Below are 20,798 nucleotides of genomic sequence, written 5' to 3'. Positions count from 1 at the left end.
ACTGTACATCTTCTTGGGCTTAAAAGTCGATTATTTCACTAAGAGTTGAATTACTTTGTAAAAAAATACTGTTATTTTCAACAAGGTTTTATAATTATGGTTGAAAATTTAACTATTTGGTTGAAAGTTTAACTCTTTGATTGAAAACTCAAATTATTGCTGAAAAAAATCAACTTTTTGTAGATAATTTGTTTTATTGACTTTAAAATTAAATAATTTCGTTGAAAATTCATGTATTTTGTTTGAATTTTGTATTTTTTTGTTGATCATTGATTTTCTTGGTCGAAAATTCATGTTATGGGTTGAGAATTTAACAACTTTATTGAAAATTTATTTTTTCGATTAAAAATTACTTTTTTCTCATCTGAAAATGTAACAATTCTAGGATTGATTAAAAATTAATCGTTTTTATCTGGAAATTGAACTATTCAATTTTTGATTGAAACTTCATCCTGTACATTGTGTTAGTTAAAACACCAATTATTTGATAGAAAATTAATTTAATTTGTTAAAAAGTAAACTTTTGGGTTGAAAATTGATATATTTTGTTAATTAGATTTTTTTCCTAAAATTTAAAAAACTGCAAAATAAAAAAATTTCCTTAAAATCTTCCGGATTCTTTTTTTTTAATTTTTAAAATGTTTTCAAATACTCACTTAAAATTTATTTGTCAAAATAAGAAATCATTTTCAATGTTATTAGCAATCACAACAAGTTTTGTTATTCTTTTTAAATACTGTACAATTCTCAAAAAGCTTTTTTTTTTTTGGGCTGCAAAAGTCTAAATCGTGTTTCGAATTATTTGAAATAATTTCAAGTTTTAAATTCATTCTGAATCTTTTTTTAAATTAAAATTGTAGCCTTTGAACTTAAAATTCAGCTCATTACAAATTTAACAATTTAAGGCTTTCTATTTCGAACTATTCTGTTCAAATTTGTATAGTTTTTTACAGTTGTTTGTAATGGATTGTTTTAAATGAACGGTCAAATATTGCTGGTAATTAACGAAATATTATTTTTTTAATTAAAAAATTTCATATTGAACGGGTTAAAAATAGAATTTTTTTAGACTGAAATAATATTTCAAGTCATCATCGAAAACAAATAAATTAATTTTCTAACAAATAATTGGTGTTTTAACTAATACAATTCACAGGATAAAATTTAACCAAAAATGGAATAGTTGAATTTCCAGATAAAAGCTGTGATAAAAAATTGAATTGAACAAGGAAAAAACTAAGTATTATACGATAGTATTCGACCACGTCTCGTTTCAGATCTGGAATCACTGGTTCCAGGTGCGAAACTGAAAATTACTGAGTGTCTATGCAGACGACCGACACAGCAGGCGCTACATATGGCGGTAAATTTGAAATTATACAAGCTAAACATTGTCTGAATATAGAGAAGTTTATAAAAATAGTATCGTGTCTGTTGTGGCACATAGCAGAATCGATAACAGTTTAATTTAAAATGTTAAATTATTCGAAAAAGTTTAATGTTTTTTTTTTAAATTTAAAAAAGCTCATTTTTGTTTCACTGATCTAATAAATCTTTAAATTATAATTTTCAAATAATAATTCATTTAGCATCCATAATTACGTCTTTGATAATATCACGGATCTTAAAATATGTGTGATTTCTACAAAAACATTAACCTGACCTGTGCCCAGCCGACTCCCGAGCATGGGATATAACCAGAGTTGGCTCGGCTAGTAACCGGCCGACCCTAGAATACGTGATTCGCGAAAAATGTAGCCCGACCGGCTCCCGCCCGGTTCCTGTCCATAAAACCCAGCCAGGGGTAGCCCAGCCGGGATCTGACCAGAAACCTTATTGTATTAGGGCCAACCGGAGAAATTACTACACGGGTAATAAAAAATGTTATTTGAATATAAAGTTATCATAAACTAAATTAGAATTAAATAAATTTATTATTTCCATGTTATAATTATGTTAATGATTTAATGGTGAAAAAAACTATGTATATATATATTAATTTTAAATTTTACAGAAGTGAGTCATTTAAAAAAATTTTTTGAACGTTTTAGTTATAATAATATTTTATTTATTTTTATATTTGCAAATCTTAAAGCTTAACAATATCATGTCACAGATGCTATTAATTTTTTATAACAATATTATATTTGTATTTTATACTTTAAAATTATGTACAAATTACAAATTTATTATAATTTTAATAAATTTTAAATTGGTTTATTCAATGTTACAGGAATAATTATTTAAAGTTTATCTTAAAATTTCATTGTTTTAAATAGTATAAACGATTATTAAATTAATGGATATATTGCGAAATCAATCATTAAGTTTAATAATATTATTATATCAATTATAATTCAAATTTTGATTAAAACATAAAGTTATTATAAGCTAAATTACAATTAGATAAATTCATTGTATTAATGTTTTAATTATGTTACTGATCTAAATTGTTTAACATTTAGTAATATAAATATGTATTTCCTCTCAGATTATGTAATTAAATATTAGCTATTACTTTCGTAATAAAAGTTTCTTTTTTTCTTTTAAATACTTGTATCACAATTATATATTTTTTATGGTGCTTCCGATATTGTGAAATGAGTATTTAAATTCAATTTTCTAAATTATATGTACACATATTTTATTTTTTTAACTTAGTTAGACAGCTTATTAATAAATCAAATGTAGATAAATGCAGTTTCAAATTTGAATGAGAATATAATGTGTAAATATTATTTGAATGTTTTCATGAAAATAATTGAGTAGTGCTTTTTATTTTGTTAAATGATTAATTAATTATCAACTGATTTTACCAAAACTCACATTTTCTGGAATTAGTTTACGAGTTTATTAATAAAGAAAAATGGTAGAAATTAAAGTTTGAATTTAAACAAAAGTATTAACTAAAAATTATTTAAACGTTTTAGTGAGAATTATAGTTTAATACTTCTTATTTTATAAAATGACTAATTGATATAAGCTGAATATTGTTTTAGAACATTAAATTGAATAAAGATTGAAATTTATTACCTCAAATTTAATTAATATAAGTAACAAATAAATTGAAGAGATATGTAGAGGTTTTGAAACGATTAAAATACAATGAAAATTTGTAAGATATTTTAGGATTTTTTTAAAAATTCAGGATAGTGACATAAATTCTTTAGGTTCCTAAAACAATTTCTTTCGATTTTTAATTTGAAAAATAAGCTTTAGGAAAAAATTCAAAAAGGTTTTGAAACATCAAATATTTCCTTAAATTTCGAAAAATAGTAGAAGATTCTAAAGCAAAATGTTTCAGTTTGGTAATGTTAAAAAATAAATAGATAAATAGATTTTTAAAAAATGAACAAAATGTGTGGAAAACTTCAAATCCATATGGTAAAGTATCACATGCCCTTAATTAAAATAACTTTGAAAGGTCTCTCAAGTGAAGAAATAAATGTTATTCAAATTCCTAGGAAAATTAGAGATATTTTGAGGCAGCGTTTTACATTTGAAATAACTTTTCAAAATTTCAAGAAAAATTGCTGTCAGATAAAAATATTTAAAAAATTTTAAGAGGCATTGTATAGATCTTTATTTTAAAAGGGCTCGAACTTTTCCTATTACTTTGTAAAATCCCGTAAAATATATTTTTTTAAATCTAGATTTTTGGTTGACGAATCTGAAATATTAAAAAATCTTTTATAGTTTGCTTCAAATTTGCAAGGAATTTTTGAAAATTTTGAGCTTAATTTTTTAGATTTTAAGTGATTTTTCAAAATTTCAAGAAAAATTTGATTCATTTTAAAATATTTTTAGGAATTCAAGAGGCTTTCCATAGATTAAAAATATTTTAAACCTTTGAAGCATTTCTGAAAATTTGTGGAATATTTATCATTTCTTCTGAAATTATAAAAGCCCTAAATATCTTTTGAAAAGGCTAAAGTTTTTCTAATAATATACGAGTATTATTTATAAAAATAATTTCTTTGAATAATATTAGAAAAATGCAATTTTTTGAAACTTTGCACTGTTTATGCAGTTTTCACCTAGATCGAGTTAATAGTTAATGAAACTTGAAAAAATAATTGTTAAAAAAAATTTTTATTTTTAATAATATTCTTTTTGAAGAACTTATAAAGTCGCAGTTTTTTCTAAAATTCTCAACTATTTTTATACTTTTCACTTTGAGTAAGTTAATAATTAATGTTGCAGTTTTTTTAACTCTCAAAGTGTCTTTCCATTTTTCACTCAGTAAGGTAATACTTAGTGCAAGTTAACAAAAACATGCTTATTTAAACAACTTATGATTTTTTATAACTGTCTTCTATCATATAATTGTCAAAAAGATGTGTTTTTTTTTAAATTTTTACTTTTCTTTGACCTTTTAATCAGGAACATATAAAAAACTTTAATATACTCTAAAGAATATTTCGAATATTTGGTTTATTCCAAGAAAAATATATTCACAAAGAAGAAAGAGATAGTTTAAAAAATTATTCTATCTATTACTTATTTATTATTTAATCATGACGTAAAAGAGAAAGAAAAGTTAAACATTTTAGAAAAAACTGAAATTTTCTCACGCTTATCTAAGAGAAAATAGTTATAAACAATAATACATTGTTTAAGCAACTATTTTTGTCAACTTGCATTAATTATTACCTCTCTAAGTGGAAAGTGGACAAAAAGTTAAAAATATTAGAAATAAACCGCAGCGATCTGGAATTAATATAGAAGAAGATGGCTAAAAGCAGTGTTTAAATAAGTATTTGTGCCAAATCGAATTAAATATTAACACACAACAAGTGAAAAATTTGACAAAAATTTTTTAATTTTAGAAAAAAACAGCAATTTCTAGCATTATTCAAAGAGAATATTATTAAAAATAATAACAAATTGTTCGAATAATTATTCTTATTAACAATAATGAACTATTACCTTTAAATATAACTATTTTTCAAAAATAAAAGTGGATTCTTTGTGTGGATTCCAACAAATTTCCGGGCGATAAGCATAAAAAATCGAAAACCAAATTTCGCAATGTATTTTTTTTTATTTTATAGCCGTCTAGATCATAAAAAAACACATAATGTGACTTTTTGCAGTCTCTTTTATTCTTTAGCATGATTGATCCACTCTATGCAATCACCTAAAATAAAAATAACAAAAAATAATGTCTCCCTACAAATGGCAGATTAAACACATTGAAAAGAATTCATGTAATTCAATCTGTAGTGCGTCGGGAATCCAAGTAGGATGCTTGGGGTTCGATTCCTGACCTTGTACCAATTAAATTTTTTTATTTATTTTTCACCTAGAGTATTAATCCTTTCAGTTTGGATTGTTTATTTATAAGCCTCTAAACTAGCAGAAGGCTCTAAAAAAACCGAAGCATTAGTCAGAGAAATACCATTTAAAAAAATTGTTAATATTGTAAATTGAATTCACTGAAATGGTTGACATGTCATAATCATACGCTATCAAAAATAATTACCAGTTTTTCATGACTACACTTTGAAATTTATCACTTCTTCAACTCTTTCCTATCATCAACAAGGTACAAATTTTTTTTTTAGAAATTTCAGTAAATTTTAGATTCACCTTCAGCGACAATTCGGTTCACCGGATGTAAATTCTTATTCTTTTGATGAAAGTCTGAGAAAAAAAGAGAATTTCTGACATAAGATCGGAACAATAAGTAGGCAAAAATAGAATACACTGAATGAACCCTAAATTTGGCTTCAACTCTTGAAGCAATAACAAAGATGGGAAAATTTACACTTTAAAGAAGAGAAATACGTATTTTAAAAAGTTTTTTTCTCATAGCAGTGTTTTAGCAACTTTTAAGTAAATTTTGAAAAAATTGGAATTTTCTTTTGGAAATTGCATAAATGATGTTATGCTGTGATTTATTTCATGTTTTATTAATTTATTTTTAAAAATTTGTATTTAAATTTTTGTATAAAATTTCTATTCCTTTTTTAGAAATAGTTCGTAAAATGTATTACATATTGAGATTTTTCATAGTAAACGAATGCTTTACATCAAAAAACTTATGTTTGAAATATCCAATTTTTGACTTTTTTGGAAACAACCAAATCTACATAAAAAATTTCAGAAACTCCAACTTTTTTGTTTTTAATAAGCGTTTGCTAATGTACAAAAGAATCTTAAAAGAGTCCGCGGAATTTGTTATACATCATTTTTTATTTTTATTTGTTGTAAACAATGGAAGATATCACAATGGAGAAAGAGATATTTTTTGAAGAACTTTTCTAGATGTGTCAACTTTTCGTTGCTTCCGATCGAAATGCGAAAATTAGATTTTTCAAAATAATTGTTTCTAAATTGATAAAATAAAGATTTATCAAAAATGAAACTATTTTTTTTTAAATTTGTTTTAGAAAATACACTTTCACGAATTTGAGAAAAAAATTCTGTTTTACTCTAGAATCATATATCCAAATAAAAAATCTTTCCTACCCCACGACCTAGACAATTATTGAAATATTGCCTTATTTGAAAAGAATTTGATTTATTTTGTTCAGAATTAATTTTTTTTCGTGGAAAATCCCTTATGGGGAAAGTTTTTACACGAAAGTACATAATTTTTAAAACTCAAATTTTTTTGTTAAAACATTTTTTTGGTAAAAAGTGTAGTTTTTTGTAAAAAAAACAAGTGTAAAAAATTTAACAACAAAAAAACAGTTAAATACCAATAGCTAATTTTTTCTTGTATTTTCTGGTAAAGAAGTGAAAAGATTAAAAATAATGTACAAGTTTCAACAATTTAAAAACATGTGTATAACTTTTTATTAATATGTTTTTTTACTTTGTTGTAAACATTTACAAGGTATTGCCAAAAACGACAGAATTTTATATTCCTTTTAAATTTAAATAAAAAATATGAATTTTTACAAACAGTTATTATCAAATTGAATCAGTCGAGTAAGTTTAAAATATTTTTGGAAGTTTTAAAAATATTTTAAAACATTTAAAACACAATGTAGATTTATGAGGTGTCAAACACAAAATTTATACGTTTTTGATGTATTTTAAAGGTTTAAATTAATAAAAAGAATTTTTAATAAGATTTCCAATACTTTCAAAAAATTATCTGGATGATTTTAATGTAATTTTTTTCAATTTTGTAGGATTTTCGAAAAATTGCAGGAAAAATTCGAGTTCTATGATAATAAAACTATTATTAGATTCCTGGAAAGTTTTGAAATGACTTTCTATAAGAATATTTTAAAGAGAATATTTACAACAATTTCAAAACAAATTGTATTGCTTAAAATGATGTTTCTTGCTTAAATTTGCTTAAAATGATATAATAGTGAAAATTTATAAATTTTTTTTATTTATTCATTATTTCATAGCACTTAAAATAATGGAGCGGATTTATATATTTTTTTAAATATTTTAACAGTACAATGCATAAAAGTGGACATTTTGAAATTTAACGGTTTTTAATTAAGAAAGTTTCAATTGAAAAGTATTAAAAACTTTTATTTTATTTACTATGTAGTTGTTATAACTTCAAATAAAAAAAAATTGTTATCTTCAAGAGTTCAAATCTTTAAATTTCAATTACCGTGATGAATTATTTTTCAATTTTTCAATTCTTATTTACAGTTAAAAAGTTGTTATTTTTTTAGTTAGAACGTCCAATATAGAGAATATTGCAATGGCATAATTTTAGTGTACACAAAAATTTTTTAAGTACAAAATTCGTCTCAATAATAGAAAAAAGTATAATTTCTTGTAATTTTGAGTGCAAAGTATTGTATTTATCTTTCTTGATGAGAAATCAACTCTTTTTTTGGAAATTCAACTATCCGGTTCTCAAATTAAACTGTCTTCTATAAAATGTGAGATTAGGAATTAGTCCTTTGGAATTGAAAATTCATTTTTTGGTAAAAAAAAATCATATTTTGTTGTTGTAACTTGCAAAGTTTCTGGTTGACAGTTTTTTTTTAATTGAGAAGTTAACTATTATATTTTTGGTCTAGAATTCATCTATTCTGGTTAAAAATGGTCTATTTGGTTGAAAATTTAATAATTTAAAAAAAATTCAACTAATATTGAAAAAGTTATATTGTTTGGCCGAAAATTCCAGTGGTTTCTTGAACATCTATTTTGCTAAATAGAAAAATCGTCCTTTTGGATTAAAAATCCATATTTTTCGTAGAATCCTTATTTTTCATTGTTAAAAATGAATTTTGAGTTGAAAATTTGACATTCCGATTCGAAATTCCTATCTTTTTCTGAAAAATGTGTCTTTTTGGCCTGGAAATTTTTGAAATAGGTTACTTTCACTCTTAGTTTTTTTTTGTAGAACAGTTTGCTATTAATATTTCGGTTCAGGATTCATCTCTTCTAGTTAAATATTTTACTATTTATTAAAAAAATTTATTATTTTGTTGAAAAGTCATTCTTTTTTATCGAAAATTGAACTGATTTTGATATAAAATTCATACTGTTGGATAGCAAATTCTTCTTTTTTGTAAGAAAATTCAACTAATATTTTGGTTCTGGTTCAATTGAAAACTTTTTGGTTTAACAATTCGACGTTTTAAATGAAAATTTATCCTTTCAGGTTAAAATTTTAACTATTTTGTTAAGAAGTCATAATTTTAGGTTCAAAATTTCATTATTTTGTTGAAATAAACTCGCCTGTTTTGGTTTCATAATTCAGCAATTTAGTAGAAAATTAAACTTTTTTGGTAAAAAAATGATATTTTTGGTTCGAAAATTCAAGTGTTTTGTTGAAAATTCTTCTTTTTAAAAAAAAATCTGTCCTTCTGGATTGAAAATACATTTTTTTGTGAAAAAATCGTCTTTTTTTGTTGTTTAAAATTCAACTTTTATGGTTGAAAATTAATTTTTTTTTGATAAAAATTGAACTATGTTGAAAATTCAAGTATTCGGTTAAAAATTAAACTATTGTAATAGAAATTTAATTAATTGGGAGAAAATTAAATTTTGCATAAAAAATGAAACTCTTCTGTTGAAAAATAAACTTTTTTGTTGCAAAATCATATTTTTAGGTTGGAAATTCAAAACAATGGTAGAAAATTAAATTATTTTAATGAAAATTGAACTATTCAGTATAAAATTATCTTTTTGGTGGGAAATTAAACTTTTTTGTTCAAAATCATATTTGCGGGTTTCAAATTCAATAGTTTGATAAAAAATAAAACTATGTACTTAAAAATTAAATTTTTGTTAAAAATTCATATTGTTTAGTTCAAAAATGATATCTGTGGTTGAATATGTAACTATTTTAGGTTTAGAAAATTATTCTTTTTTGTTAAAAATAATCTTTTAGGTTAAATGTTAAACTCTTTTGTTGAGTTTTCTTTTTCAAGATTCATCATGCCAGTTAAAAATTCTTTTCTTTGACTACAAATTTAGTTATAAATTTTTTTTACTTGAGGATTAATTTTCTTAACTAAAAATGTGACTATTCCATTTTTGGTAAACAATCTACACTTATAATTGAAAATCCATCTTTTCTAATTGAAAATTCGTACTTTTTGGTTAAAAATACCACTGGTTGTAAATTAATATTTTTTGGTTTATAATTTAACTATTTTGTGGAAAATTTATTGTTTACGGTTAAGTACAACTGTTTGTTATTAAAAGATTTTTTTAAATTAACAACTATTATATATTTTAAGCAGTAATTTTTTGTTGTTGAAAATTTAACAACTTTGCTGAAAACTAATTTTTTTCGTTGATGATTTATCTCTTTGGTTAAAAACTTAAATATGATGTTGAAAATTCGTTATTTTGTGGTTAAAAATTATTTTTTTACTGAGTTTGAACTGTTTGATCCAAAATCGTCATTTTGGGCGAACTAAAATGTTTTAAATTGTAAATAAACATTTTTTTCGATGATTATGGTTGAAATAAACTGTTTTGAAAAAAATATTTTTTAGCTAAAATAGTTTTTGGTTAAAAATCAAATATTATTTTTTTTATTGAAAATTTATCTTTTTCGGATTGAAAATTCAGGATTTTTGCTATAATATTAAATATTATGAATTCCAGAACTGTTTCCAGTGTCTGATATTGCAGAAAAAAGAACAGACTGCTATGTTGTTATGGAAACAGATATGTTGAGTCATTAAATTGCATAATTTTTATTCTGAAAACAAAGAAATACATTTATGTACAAAGAAATTAATGTCTGTAAAAAAATTCTGCAATAACTTCATTATCTATTTTATTTTATTTTTTTTTTTAAATTAAATTAAATTTTTATTTTTATTTTTATTCAACCTAATTTAATCTGTTTTCCCCGGATTTTCCGATGAAGAAGCCAAAAACAGAGAAATTGATTCGAAATAATGAAGAGTCATTGAAGGTTTTAAGTTGAAGGCCTTATCTCAAGACAATGGGAAATTTTACATTATCAGTTCTAATACAATGCGCAGGTCAAGAAATTTCTACGGGTCAATCTATTATTGTATTGTATTCTATATTTCGTATTTTTAAACTAAGAAGATGAGATGTCAGCACAGGCTTCACAATCTCCCCCCTATTTCATTTTCCCCCCTTTTTAAAAAGCATTCCTTTTTCTTTCTCTATTTTCGAGAAACATTCCTTTTTTCTTGTGTTTTGTTTTTCATCTTTTGCTTTAATTCTAATTGAATTAATAGAAAATAATTTAAAATTTGGCTCTTGCGTTAGAAAGTTCATATTTTCAGGGGAAGTGAGAGGCTAAGAAAGTGAGGGGAATGGAGGGGAATTAAGGAGTGGAGAAGGAGAAGTGGGAGGGGGTAATAAAAATTAGAGAGGGGAAGTGTGGGAAGCGAGCGGAGGAGAAACGGAAATTAGGAAGTTAAGGTAAGTGAGGGGAAGAGTTCTCGCTTCCCCTCATTACCCCTCCCTCACTTCGCATACCAAAAAAATGTATATAAGATTTTCCCTTTTTCCAGATTGAAAAAAAAAATATATTTTCAAGATTAATCTGAAAAAATATGTAATAAAGTGAAAACTGTTTTTTTTTTAAAGAGAATAAAAGAAGAAATCTTCAAAAATAAGTTTTGTAAATTGTAAATTCGTATTTAAAAAACTAAACTAAATATTTAATAAATAATTGAACCATTTAGGGAGTTTAAAAGTTAAATAATCTAAAATAAAAAGTACCTGTCAAGAAATAATAAAAAAATAATAAAATAAATTGAAGGAATTTTCCTTCAAATTAACCCCTTTTCCAGCTTTTTTAAATTAAATATTTTTTTAATTATTCATCTCAAAATTATATTAAAGAAAACAAAATTTTTTCAAAAAAGGGGATAAAAAAGCCATGTTCAAAAACCAAAAAAATTGTTAAAACTGAAATTCAAAATCCTTAATAATAAATTTAAAAAATTAATTAAATTTGGAGCATAAATACAGACTGAATACTTTAAAGGAAATTTTTAATAAGATTAACCCCTTTTATAGCATTTTAAAAATAAATATATAAATAAGACAAATATAAAATAAAAAGAAGAGAGACAACAAGATTGAAATAAATAAATAAAAATTACTGAAGAAAAGTAAAACTAAAACTAGAAAAATATTTATTATATCTTTTATTAAAACATTAAATGTTAAAAATTTTAAATTAAATATTTATAATTTATAATTGGAAATTGAAAAGCTTTGTTGAATTTTTAAGCTAATGGTTGGAAATTAATTTTTGAACTGCAATTTTAAATATTCAATTTTTCGTGGAAAATTGATATTTTTTGGTTAAAACTTGAACTATTTCGTTGAAAGATTATGCATTTTGTAAAAAAATCGTCTTTTTTAGTACAAAATTAATCTTGGTTGAAAATTCAACTATTTTGTCAAAAATCGTTTTTTTTAATTGATTTTTTAACTGACAATTTAACTATTTTAGTTGAAGTTCATCATGTTAGTTGATGAAGTATATCTCTCTGGTTAAAATTTTTTATATTTTTGCAAAAATCGTTCTAGTTTAGTTGAAAATTAATTTTTTATCTGAAAATTTAATCATTTTTGGTGGAAAATTGATCCTTTTTAGTTGAAAATTCAACTATTTGATGAAAAATTGATGTCTTTCTACTGAATTATATTAACAGAAAACTCAACTCTTCCGTAGAAAAATCATTTACAGTGGTAGAAAATTCAATTTTTTTGGCTGAGAATTAAAAATAAAATCTTCTTTAGTTGAAACATTAACCATTACCTTTTTAATTGACGATTCACATTCTTATTGCAAATTTAAATACTTGATTAAATTTTGAATTTATTTACTAAAAAATTATGTTTTTATTTAAGATAAAAGTTAAACTACTTCGTTCAAAGTTCATGTATTTTGTGTAAAAGATCGCCTTTACGGTAGAAAATTAATCTTCTTGGTGGATATTTAAATTTTTTGTTGTTAAAAATCAAACATTTTTCTTAAAAAATCTTATTTTTTTGGTTGAAAATAAATTTTGTGACTAAAAATGAAGCTTTTCAGTTTTTATTGAAAATTGATCTTTATGGCAGCAAATTTCTCTATACGTGGTTGAAAATAGGATTACATGGTTCAAAATTTTGTTTTTGTGATTGAAAATTCATTATTTTAATTAGAAATTAATCGCTTTGATTGAAAAAATAACTATTTTATTAAAAATTATTAGTTTCTCTTTAAAACTAATCTTCCAACTCAAAATTAAACTATTTAACTTTTGATTGAAAATGTATCCTGTTTAGTTGAAAATGTAACTATTTGGTTGAAAATATGTCTTTTTGTTTAAAATTTAGCTATACATATTTTTATTTGAAATTTTCATTATTTTGCTTGAAAGATCATCTTTTTTATTAGAAAATTAAACTATTTGTTGGAAAAATAATATTTTTGGTTGAAAGTTAAACTAACTTATTAAATTAGAAAAATATATAATTCAACATATAATTGAACTTTTTCACTTTGAATTGAAAATTTATCCTTTTTAGTTAAAAATTAAACCGTTGGGTTGATGATTATGTAATTTTTTGAAAATTCTTCTGTTTTGGGTTCAAAATTAACATTTTTAAGAGAAGTTTTAACTATTCCACTATTGGTTGCATATTTTTATTTTTAGTGTAGAATCCTATTATTTGGTTGAAAACTCATCTTGTTAGTATAAAATTAAACTATATACATGGTTGAAGGTTGAATTAGTTTAGTAAACATTTATTTTTTTCTCCTTAAGGATTCATCCTTTTAGTAAAAAATTCATCTCATCAGTTTAAAAAATAACTTTCTTGAAAAAATGTATTTTGTTACAAAAAATTAATTCATTTAAAAATTCTTGTTTTCAAAAACAAATCTTTTTAACTGAAAATTTAACTAATTCTCTTGAATTTAAAAATGCATCGTTTTTAGTTGAAAATTCATGTATTTTGTTTAAAATTTGTCTTCTTGGTGTGTAGAAAATTATTCTTCATCGTCGAAAATTCATCTTTTTGGTTGTAAATTAAACTATACTTGGGTCATGAAACTTTAAAGAATTAAATCAAAGCTCATTTTTTCCGTTTTTAAAAATTAATGTAGTTAAAATTTTTTCCAGTGAATCTTTTTAACTGAAAATTAATTTATTCCAAAGTTAAACCATTTTATAAAAAATTAATTTTTTCTTGGTGAGGGTTCATCATTTTCAGTTGAAAATTAATCTCCTGGGTTAAAAAATTAACAATTTATTTGAAACTTCGTATCATATTAAATTTAATATAGTACTTAAAAATTAATTTGGTTTAAAACAATTTATTACCCAATAATTCCCCCATTTTCGTGAAGAAAAAATACATCCTTTTTCCCCTGTTTGAAGAGCATTTTGGGCTCTAAAATCTTTTACCGATTCAGAACGAAAAGGAATTTCAGTATCAATTACTAATTAAAAGATATAATCCATGATTGTCCGTGACTTGCTTTCTCAAGTGCGAATGAGGAAAAATAGAAAAATATTGTTTGAACTGAACTTTTCTACATCACAGAGGTTATCGCAAAAGGCATTGTGTTAGTAGCACGTCATATCAACCGATCAGTGATATTTTACATTTCACACATGTCAAAATATCTGTCATTAAATTTTTTTTAAATGGACTTCATTCTTAGTGTTGTTTTCAATTTTATATTAATAGTTGTCAGCTTATGAAACAAATAATAGTAATTTATAGAGACACCAAACTAATAATAGTGATGAGGTAATGGTTTCAAAGAAAAAGATGATGCTCCACCGAAAATTACAAAATTCATTCTAGTCTTAAAATAATTAAAAGAAAAATTTGTTTGAATGCAAAAAAATTCCCTCTCAATGATAGGAATTTCAAATTTGTACATTAAGTTCAATAAAATACTATAAAGTCAATTTGTACTCCTATAGCTTTTATTTTTACACGGCTTCACATGGGTGCCTTCTCACGATGCCAAATAAATAATTTAAATAATAAAAAATAATTTGTATTTGTAGGTGATCCTGAACCAATTTATTTAGGTTATTGCATTTTCCAAATAGGAAAAGAAACCATCAAAATTATTATTTTAATGCATTTTTTAAATTGCTGATATTTAATCAATTCATTTTACACAACCTTTTGTTATAAAAAAAACTTCTTTTAAGAAAATCATGCAAAATTATTTAAACTCTATCTAAAGAAGTCTAAAAATATTCTAAGCAAGCCCTGCAGATTAGAACGAATTATGAGTTTCCATAATATTATTGAAAATAAAAAATATTTATATTTAATCTTAAATAGAAAAAATTAAATTTTACTATTATTAAAATTTGCAAATGAATTTTTTCTGACCATCGCTTATTTTTGAAAAGTAATTGGTTTTAATAAATGAAGGATAATTTTTTCCGGGAAAACATTTTTCAAAAATTGGTAAGAAACTACGGTCAAAAAATTTCAATTGAAAAAACAGGGTTAAAATAAATGTTTTTTTTTTTGTAAATTTAAACATTTTTCATTTTTAAAAAATCATTTTTTTTTATTTGAAATTACATCAGTTATAATATTTTGATTCTTAAAATCATAGAAAACTATTTTTTTCAGATATCTGACTTTTGGCACAACTACCTTAAGTATAGAGTCCATATATTTTCTGATAAAAATGAATTGTTTTAAAATGTTTCAATGGTTTTATTTAAATATTATAGTTCAGATAGCCAAACTCTGAATTTATTCATATTTTTTAAAAATAAATGATAATTATTTTAATTTTTCAAAGTGTCGTGGGAAACACTTATTGGAATTAGATGTTTTGTTGATTACGTAAACATATTAAGTCTATTTGTTTAAAAATGGCCAAACTCCTAATTTATTTACGAAAATGGTTTGAATATTGGTTGGATCCTGAAAGTTTTCAAAGCATCATAGAAAAAATTCATCCGAAAAATATGCACAGATAATTATGCAATAAAATTGAGCCGATTTGTTGAAAAATAGCCAAACTAATTATTTGTTTATGAAACTTACTTTCTTAAGAAAATGGAACCTATTCGTTGATAAATGGCCAAACTCTGAATTTTTACAGAAAAACCTCATCTAAAAAGTATTCTCAGTTAATTCTGTAACAACAATTGAGCCCATTCGTTGAAAAATAGTCAAGCACTGAACTCATTCATAAAAATCGTTGAAATTATTAATCCTTGTAAATGTACAAAGCAAAATAAAAACGGCTAATCAAAAAGTCATTTTTAGTTGGCCCGTAAACAAATTGTTCCAATTACTTTGAAAATAGCCAAAATCTGAATATGTTTATGAAAACTGTGTAAATAATCAATAAATATTCTAAATTTACAAAGAATCAAAAGTAATTTACAAAAGTATATCAGATTACAAAAGTAATTGGAAAGATATTCTTAGTAAATTCTGTGAAAAAATTGAGCCTATTCGTTGAAAAATAGCCAAACTCTCAATTGGTTTAAGAAAATGGTTCAAATTATTAATAATTTTTTTATTTTACTAAGCAACTTAGAAGGTGGACTCTGTGAAAAAATGGTGCTATTTCTTGGAAACTAGCCGAACTCTAAATATGTTTATACAAATTGTTTCATTAATTAATCATTATTGTAAATTTGAAAAGTACCATAGGAAAAAGTTATTGCAAATACATTCTTTGTTGATTTCGTAAATAAATTGAACCTATTCGTTAAAATATGGCCAAGCTCTTAATTTTGTTTATGGAGATAGTTTAAAAAATTAATCATTTTTGGACATCTGCAAAGCATTATAGGAAAAAGTCATCAGAAAGATATTCTTAATTAATTTTGTAAATACTTGGCGAAAAATGGCGAAACTCGGAATTTTTGTATGAAAATTGTTTAAATAATCAATCATTTTTGTAAATTTGCAAAGTATCGTAAACGAAAATGTTATTGATTAGACATTCTTTGCTAATTCCCTAAACTAATTGATCCTATTCGTTGAAAAATAACCGAGCTCTTTATTTGCGTATTAAAATTGTTTAAATAATTATTAATCCTTTAAAATTTGCAATAATCGTAAAAATATATTGCAGGGGAAAAATTATTCCAGAACATCTGGAAAGAGCACGATTCCTTGAATAACAGCCAAACTGTGAATATGTTTATGAAAATTTTTTAAATAATGAATAATTATTGTATATTTGCAAAAAATCGTATAAAATAGTTATTGGTAATACATTCTTTCTTATTTCCCTAAATTAATTGATCCTACTTATTAAAAAATGACCAAAGTCTTAATTTAATTATGAAAATTGTTTAAATAATTCATTGTTCTTGGAAAATTTCAAAGAATCACACAAAACTGTCATTGGAAACGATATTCTTAGCTAATTTTGTGGAAAAATTAAGCATATTTGTTAAAAATAGCCAAACTCTACATTTTTGTACCAAAATTGTTTAAATTATTATTAATTCTTATAAATTTACAAAGCATCATAGAAAAGAGACATCGAAAAGATATTCCTAGTTGACTCAGTAAATAAATTGTGCCTATTCTTTAAAAAAGAGCCAAACTCTAGAAACACTTTATAAGCATTGTTTAAGTAAACAATAATTATTATGAAGTTGTAACGTATCATAGGAAATAGTTATTGAAAAAACATTCTTTATTGATTCCGTAAGCGAATTTAGCATATTCGTTGAAAAATGGCCAAACTCTCAATTTGCTCCTGATAATTATTTAAATAATTGCGTAACCTTGGAAATTTGCAAGGAATGATAGAAGCAAGTTATCGTAAAGATATTCTTAGTTAGTTAACTAACTACTAATTAACTTATCAACTAATAATTAACTCTTGTAAATTTACAAAACAAGATATAAAAAAGTCATCGGAAAGACAATTGTAGTTGACTCCGTAAACAAATTGTTTCTTTTCCTTGAAAAATAGACAAACTTTGAATTTGTTTATGAAAGTGGTTTAAACGATTAATAATTATTATCAATTTCTAAATTAACGTCGTAAGGAGTACTGAAAATACATTCTCAGTTGACTCCGTAAATAAATTGAGCCTATTCGTTCAATAATATTTAAACTCTCAATTTGTTTATGAAAATTGTTTGAATAATTAATAATACTTTGAAATTTAGAAAGTATCTCAGAAAAAGCGTCACCAGAAAGATATTCTTAGTTAATTATGTAAAAGAATGTAGCCTATTCGTTCGCAAATAGCCAAACTGTAAATTTTGTTTATGAAAACTATTTTAAATAATAATTAATACTTATAAATTTACAAAGCAACATAGAAAATAGTAATCGAAAAGACATTCTTAGTTGACTCCGTAAATAAATTGTTCTTATTCATAGAAAAATAGCCAAACAATAAACAATTTCAGAAGAAAAACTCAAATATCTAGAAATGTATTCGGAGAATATTGTTATAAACAATATTAATTCATTCAAAAAATAATATTTGTTAAATTGCATTAATTCTTATCTCGCTCTAAGTGAAAAGTTAACAAACGTAGAAAATAAAAAAAAACACTACTTTCTACGATTATTCAAAGAGAATATTATTAAAAATAATATAAAGTTCAATGAATTATTTGCGTTAACTGGAAATTATTATTACCTTACTCTAATTGAAAAATTAAGTGAAAGTAGAAAATTGTAGAAAAACCCGAAACTTTCTAGAATTATTTGAAAATAATATTATTATAAATGATAAAAAATGGTTTACACAATTATTTATATTAAATAATAAATAAAAAACAATAATAAAACTGTTTACATAATTGACGTAAATATTTCATTATCATTAAGAAGTAGTATTTTATGTCTTAGAACCAATTTGCATTTCAAAAACAGTAAAAAATCATAATTAGTACCAAAAACTCTGAAAACCCAATTTATCACATGTGTGGTATTTCTTGGACCCTATAAAATAGCCTTTTGCGGGTGTTACTTGAAAACAAATTTTTTATTCGCATTCTATGGCTAATTGTGAAGAGAAGTTTTTTAAAAATTTGGACCATCCTCATGAACAAAAAAATATATTCTTTTTTCAATATTCAATAATGTTGATAAAAACAAAAAAGTCCATTTCTTAGTTGAAATTTTATTTTTATTTTGATGATTTATCATTTTAATTCAAAAACCTTTTTTTTTCTTGGAAATTACACTATTTTGTAGAAAGTTGTGTTTTTTCTTTGGAAAGTTAATTTTTGTTTAAAATTCGTTTTTACAAATAAAAATAAATTTTTTAATTTTAGATATAACTATTCCATTATTCATTTGTTTTGTTAAAAATACCTCTTTTTTGGTGGACAATTAATCCTTATTATTGAAAATTCATCTTTTTACCCCAAAATTCAACTATTTCGTTCCAAATTTATTTTTTGTTATTGAGCATTAATGATTATTGCATAAAATTCATCTTTTTAGGCTAAAATTCAACTTTTTGGTTTAATATTCAATTTTTTTATTGGAGATTAATCACTATAGTTAAAAGTTCATGTCATTTTTTGAAAATGTAGCTATTTTTTAAACATTTGTTTTAAGTTGAAAATTAATTTTTGAACTGAAAATCTTACTCCTTTGTGTTTGATTGAAAAGATATCTTCTTTGATTGAAAATTCAATTTTTTTTATTGAAAAATGGTCTTTTGTGGTAGAATGTGAATCTTCTTGGTGAAACATTCATCTTTGTGGTTAAAAATTCATTTCCTTAGTTGAAAATTTCACTATTTTGTTTAACATTCTTTTTTGATTGAAGATTCCTCATTATAATTAAAAAATCATGTTTATAGTTAAAAACTAATTCGTTTATATGGTTAAAAATTAAATAATTATTCCATTTAAGATTGTAAATTTATCTTTTTAGTCGAAAATCTAACTAGTTGGTTCAAATTTCATTTGTTTATTAGAGATTCATCACTATAGTTATAAAAATTCATGTCTCAAGTTGAAAATTGAACAATTTTATTGGCCTTTTTTTTAGTTGAAAATTAATTTCTTAACTGAAAATTAAACTACTTCGTGTTTGGTTCAAAATTTATCTTCTTTAGTTGAAAATTCATGCTCTTTATTTGTGTTTTCGAACAGATTTCGAGGCAATATGTATGAAAATTCGAAAAACTATTCTCTTAAAAATTCGTTTTCATAGTTAACATTTTTATTTCACTTTAGATATAACAATTCGATTATAGATTGACAGTCGACATTTTATAGTTGAAAATGCATGTATTTCTTTTTGTGTGTGTTTGAGCAAATTTGAGAGAGATATGCATAAAAATTCGGAAAAATAAATTTTGGACCACTCTATTGTTCCGAGCGCAGTTGCAGCCGTTGAAGAGACTGAAAGTGAATTGATAACCCATGGAGAGGCAGTTATTAATTATCTTTGTTCCTCTGATGGTTTCAAAGAGCATTGTTTTGCTTTTGAAGAAGCTTCGTCGGATTCATTTCACGGTATATAAGACATATTATTTCGCCTCGAAAACAGATTCGTTGAATACGGCGGAGTTATTAATCAGCAAATAAATAGATGAACATTCGGCACGCGCTACACACTGTTTTTCCTCAAGATTTGTTGAAGTGTACAAAACAATTTATCTTGAAATTAACGGTAATCATTGCCAGGCGCGCATCTACATGGTGGCAAAAACTAATTTACCTTCATTTATTTCTTTTTCACTGGAAAATAAGAAAAATTACGAAAAATTGTTCAACTGTCAATTTAACAGTTTATTATTGCATACTTCAGAACACCATCTTTGACTTTTAGTGATATAAAGTTGTTATTACATACGTTATTACATACTTTTGTACTCTAGATTTAAATGATGAATTTTAAAAAGCTTGGTACATAATTTGAAAACTATTAGTTTTTAACGATTACACAATAAATATTAGTTTTTTTTTTAACGAAAGCTAAATTACTTCTCAAGAGATCTGTGAAAGTCAATTTTTAAAAACAAGTTGATACATTTTTTTATTGAAGTATAAACTTTGAAAAATGAAAATTTTAAGTTTCAAAATGCAAAAAAAAATTATTCTTTGAATCGACAAATTTTTTCTGTCTAAACAAGAAATTTTATTGGTTTAATAAAATATATAGTTGCTTTAACAAAACGTTTTTCTATGGAAACCAAAATTTGGTGAAACCATGAAAAAAATGTATTGTACGAATAGCAATGAAATTACTTTCTTGTGCGAATAAAGTATATTTCGCACTGCATTAAATCTATTTTCTTTGTAATAGAGGAACCACGTCAATCGCGAAAATGCAAAGAAAAGATGCAAGTGAATAATAGTGCCTTATTATAAAAACCGTTAAACTCTTATTTTTATAATACTTTCAAGATATTTTTTTCGAAGAAGCAGTA

The sequence above is a fragment of the Belonocnema kinseyi genome, chromosome 3 (genome assembly GCF_010883055.1).
Source record: "Belonocnema kinseyi isolate 2016_QV_RU_SX_M_011 chromosome 3, B_treatae_v1, whole genome shotgun sequence".
NCBI lineage: Eukaryota > Metazoa > Arthropoda > Insecta > Hymenoptera > Cynipidae > Belonocnema > Belonocnema kinseyi.
Note: the sequence above shows the minus strand (reverse complement) of the source record.